Raw genomic sequence first — 6,000 nt, 5'->3', positions numbered from 1 at the left:
CATATATCAGTAGGTCCTTCAAACTGTTAGACAACACAAGATGTGTACTAACTTGGACAAATGCACCTTTGGCCTGACCTAAGTTTAATATCTAGGGTACAATCATTGATGAACAGGGTGTACATGTGGACCCATACAAGATACAAGTCATTCGGGATTGGCCAGCCCAACCACTCTAATATAGCTCTACAGCTTTTTGGGTCTTACCAATTTCGTATGTAGGTTCATGTTGGTGTTCTCTCATATTACCCAACCTTTAAGTCAAGTCAGCAAGGGTGGAGAGAAAGAAAAGTTCTTTTGGTCAGAACCCTAACATCAAGCGTTCTCCAAGTTGAAGAATTGCCTTTGTTCTTCACCAGTTCTCACACTACCAAACCTCCAACAACCATTTGAGATTGAGACAAATGTTTCCAACTATGTTATTGGTGCAGTTCTTACTCAACATGACCATCCAGTGGTTTACCACAGTGACACACTTTCAGACACAGTCCGAAGGTACCCCACTTATGACAAAGAAATGTATTCCATTGTCAAGGGCTACTGTCAATGGAAGCATTACATTCTGTGGAAGGAAACGGTCATCCACCTAGACCACTGACCTCTATAGTTCATACAGACACAAGGGAAGTTGCAGAACAATCGCCATAAAAAATGGTCCACCTATCTACAACAATTCCATTTGAACATTAAGTATAAGAATGGCACCACCAATAATGTCGTTGATTTCCTCAAATGACCATTGATCATGTCGCTAATCACTATGCTCAACTCCTCTAGGCACAAGACATCGGGATAACCACATATTTACAAGAGTGATCCATAATTTGATAATATATACCAAACACTCATGGAAGGAAAGAAAGTTCCAAACCTTCACAATGCACTATTATGCCACTTTGGACACATGTGTGTTCCTTTAAGTGAGCATGCCAATATTATTTGGGAGGCACATTACAGTTGGGTCGCTGAACATTTTGGAGTAGAGAAAACAATGGTGGTACTGGAGAAGTATTTTTATTGGCTGAAACTTCATTAGGATGTTGGGAAGTACATTAGATCCTTCACTGCCTGTGCCGTTGAAAAACCAACCATTAAGAAGAAAGGCCTATATACTCCTCTACCTACTCCTAGTCAGCCTTGGGAATCTGTCGCCATGGATTATACTCCAGGCCTTCCTTCTACTAAGCATGACAATGATTTTGTTTTCGTGTTCGTCGACATATTCTCTAAGATGGCCATCATGGTGGCCTGCAAGATGACGAGTGTGGGTACACTTTGGGATCCCATAGTCCATTATCTTAGATCAGGACAATAGATTCCTGAGTTCATTTTGGTCAAGTCTCTGGTCGATGGTTGAAACAAAGCTTACTAAGTCCACAGCTTTCCATCCACAAACTGATGGCTAAACAAAGGTTTTTAATAGGATGATCATACAAATTTTGCGCATGTGTAACTCAAATAATTCACGCACATGGGATGAAAGTCTCCCCTATGTCCAACACAGCTACAACAAATCTCTCCACAACTCAATAGGCCACATCCCATTTCAGGTAGTGCTTGGATTTCATCCATTATGCCCCATTGATGTGGCCATACCATTTGTAGCCACTCAAGTAGATTCAACTCACGTGTAGTTTGAAGATGAAAGTGTTAATAGCTTCATTAAGCACATTCAACACATCTGCCAATAGGTCCATGATATATTGGATAGAGTCAATTCTATGTACTAGCAACATTTGGATTAGAGTGTCGCACATGTTCTAGGTTGGTGATAAAGTTTGGTTTCATTTGCAGAAGGAGCGACTTTCTGGACCCCACTACAAGCTTTTCTCGCTCTGATATGGACCATACACCATCACCAAGGTCGTCGGTGATAATGCCTTCGAGCTCAGCATTCCACCGTTCCTTGGTTTGCACCAATATTTCAATATAGATTGCCTTCGGCCATACTTTCAACCATTGTTCGACACATCTGAGATTGCAGAACATCTCACACCAAAAAAGCTCAACCTGGACTACATGGAACATGCCAGAACAAATCAGATCATGGACACACATATCAAGAACACTCGGTAATAGAGGAAACAACTATATCGAGTTGTCAAAGAAGGCCAACTCCTTCACTAGGGCAAGTGGTTCACTAGGGACAAGGTTCAACACAAATTTCTTCACCTCATGGAGTCTCTACATGCAATGGGGACCATTGCCTCCTAAGGGGGGAGGAATGATCCAGGTGGATATTGGTGGTCACTCACCTATTCCACCTATACCTCCTAGTCAGTTTCATCTGTCTCCTTAATTTTAGAATAATTTACTATTTTTGACATTTTTTCAAGTCGTGAACTTCCAGAGCCGTTTTTAATCCCTAAACGATATTTTTTTGGAAAAATAACAACCAGTGATTCTTAATACGATCGTGACAACAATAGCGTTCCTTGGAGATATCTTTCAAATGAGGTATTATACACATCAAATGGAGATAATATGACAAAGTTACGACTGTGAGGAGTTGGCTACCCAACTAACTGCAATGGGGCCCATAAAATCTTGGTGTTACATCTCCTCTGGTCAGGGTGTTTCATCTCTTCATTTTGGATTGAATGAAGATATGAGGATAGAGCTCAGATATCCCAAAACCAATATGTTTCAAAATTCATACCCACTTACCACTTGATATTGTTGCTTTATAGTTTTAGTCTTCAATTTTTGTTTTTCATTACAAAATAAAAGTAAAATCACTGCACAGTTCCAGTCAATATGAAAAATCCAAAGCAAAAGAAATAGTGGAAAGAAATATTGTAGTAGTTTTCACTTGCAATTGATTGCTCGATATGGTCGAAAGTCATATATTGTATTTTTTTAGGAGTCAAACACTTAATATTCCGATTACAATAAAGAGGGTTGTAGAAAAGACAAACAATGTTCGATTGCTATACTGTTTGTAATATATATATATATATATATATATATACTATTTGCAGCCATTTTTTTAAATGCATAATGCAAACATGTTGTAACATTGCATTCTATTAGTTGCAAGTTAGGATCTTGATGATGAGAACCAAACTCAGGAATGCCTTCAATATATGTGAGAACTCTCAGATAGATTGTAGTTGTACTACAGAGAAATGCTCCATATTGTGACATTAAGGCATAGATGGAGGGCGTTTTCCATTTCATCCTCTCACCATAAAGAGCCACTTGGGACTATGCTAGTGATAACTCACAAGAGCATTCGATCTATACTAGCTGCATTATCAAAAGATAGGACAAGCAACAATAAACATAAGCCTTTTATACTCCCAAATGTAATAATAGGTTCCAAGCATGTGCAACATTGCCTCTAGGTTCTCCAATATAAGCCTAATTAAGAGAACAATAGAGTGTTATTTCACCCTTTCTTTTGTTGATAAAACTCTTCTTTAAGTATTTATATAAACGATGATAATATCATTTTCTCTATATACAAATTTCTTGGGGGAACCCTCCAACAGTTTCTTCACGTTCTGTGAATGGTGCTTTGTTGTTGGTTGACATGTGCCAACCCTAAAGGGACCCAAGTGGATTATACCATGTGATATTTGTGCTCATTATGGCTTTGGCATGGTATGAAAAATCAATTCAACTCTACCTACCTACCTGACTACCTATCTAGATGATCTAAAAATGGGGCTCTTAGGCTTCTTGTCTAACTTACAAGAACCTCTCCCACTTCCAAAGCTTAAATATTCCCAAGTATTATTGATTAACCAATGCAGAATTAAAAATATGCTTGAAATTATAGGTGTATGTTTATGGTTTTTTTGGTTGACTGTTTATGTGCTTTAAAATATGTTGTGTATGCTGATATGTAAATACATCCAATAATAACTAATGCAGCAATAAACCAAACACACAGAACAACAATTTAATTTGGAGTTCACCCCAAACTCTTGGGACACATCTCCGTGAGCTCTAGTCAACTCAACTAAGCTCTCTGAGATTATGGCAAAGTCCTTTTTACAATCTCTTGGCTCAACTCCACTGTTTTACATAGAAACAATGGGTTTAGACACCATTTTATCCCCAGCTCTTGAAGTTCTTGGCTTTCTAGCTCTCGGCTCTTGCTCTCGCTCTTGGCTCTGGTTGTTGGCTCTAGCTCTTGACTCTAGCTCTAACTCTAGCTCTTAGCTCTCGCTTCTTCAGCTCTCTGTCAGTTTACAACCCTCTGGCTTTCCACTTGAACTTCAAGTGGCTCCCTTGGCTACATGCACTTCTGCTTTTTCTTTCCGCACTACTTGTTTCGTTGTTGCCTTTTCGTGCTGCTCTCCTACGCCTTAGCTTCCTACTTTGGCTTCGCTTTCTACTTATGCTTGGTTTCCGCAACAACTCCAACAACAACCTTTCTATCTCTAACGTTCATGGCTTTTAAGCTTACTTGCTTTGTCCATTTTTTTCCTCTTCTTGGGCTCTCTGTCTCCTGACCTCTGTCCACTCGAATCCACCTCTGAGTGTTAGAAATCATTTCCAAACATCTTCAGGGATGGTGGCCACTTGTTCTGTAATGAAATGGACCATCGATGCCCTTGAAATCCCAAAGATGGTTGTTCTCTGTGTTCACAGAGAAATACACTAAAAACTATGAAAAATTGCCAAACTTTTGTTTATCAGATTTGAAATGTTATCAATTCTGCCTTACAACTCGTATCAGGTCCACCTTTATGTCATCTATCACATCACCACCATTGATCTGGGAGATCTAGATACAACGGTGGTGGTTCATTTTGGGCAACTCTTTCGTACGGGGGTTAACCACCCGATAAGGGTGGTTTTCTCTCTCCAGGGCCTGGACACATGGTAGCCAATGTTTGGGCTCAAGCGGATCTCGGCCAAAACCATTTACTGCCCACGGCCCGCCCGAAATCCTGCCTGTTTCCTAATTTCCTTTGTATTACAAAAATACATTAAAACATTGAAAGATCCTACAAAATGGCTTTATACAGACGTGAAATTCTGTACATTGGCACTTACAAACCCTTTTGGGGCCACTTTCATCACATCGATGCTTCCCTTCGTGTTCGTTTTATTAAATGAAATATGAAAAAATACATAGAAAACTTTCATTTAACAGATCTCAAAATATATCAAATATCGCCTATAGCCTCGTTGGGTGCAGTTATCGCATCACACGTATATATGTAGCCCCACTCTGTTGTGTAGCTCCAATGTGATATTGCGATGTGACTTGTCGCAATCGCATATCTCATAAGCCCAAGGTCTTTCCATATGGTATGGCCTATGCCAACCCCAATTCGATCCACCAATATCAGTGGTCACAGTATCTCTTGGCACGGGGTCCATCCTTTGCCTTATGCCGTCGCCAATTCCGATCCGCCGATATTTGCTATCGGCATATCGCTTGGCTCGGTCGTTATGCAACATCACTTGTCTACCTCGGACCCGATATGTTGGGGATCAGCGATCGAGGGTGCTTCCCCTATCCTCTTAAGTCCGCCTTGGACCTCCTCCAATGCGATTTTCTTCATAAATCCTTTTAGGCTATTTTTTTTTGAAGATTTGCTTCTTTTTCCAAAGAACTAAGGGCGTCTTGTTTTTGCCAAAACATTTGCATCCTAAGTCCATTTTTTCCCATTCAAGTTGCAGCAGATTTAGAAGGAAAAGATCTGTGCAATGGGGCTATTTCTAGGAACTTCCTTAGACTTTCATTTTCCTCAGTGCGGAACGCTTAGACTTAGGAGTCTATCCAAAATCAATTTTGGATCATGCCTTCCCACTAAAGAAATTTTGGTCTCCAAGAGACTGATATACTGATCTGAACAATAAATGAGAGTGACTCATCCTCTTCTTTCAGTCCCCCTACACATACCTTGCATAGTGTCTCTAAACCAAAGCTTCTGACCACTTCGTTTCTTGGATGGGCTGGTGTTCCTGGGTAGAGTTGCCTTCTTCTTTGCCTTCCTATAGAACTCCTACTTAGATGGTCACAGAAGGTAGTTCGAA

This window comes from Pinus tabuliformis, chromosome 1_1 (genome assembly GCF_031772625.1).
Source record: "Pinus tabuliformis cultivar Carrire ecotype Pingquan chromosome 1_1, CPIR1, whole genome shotgun sequence".
Taxonomy (NCBI): domain Eukaryota; kingdom Viridiplantae; phylum Streptophyta; class Pinopsida; order Pinales; family Pinaceae; genus Pinus; species Pinus tabuliformis.
Note: the sequence above shows the minus strand (reverse complement) of the source record.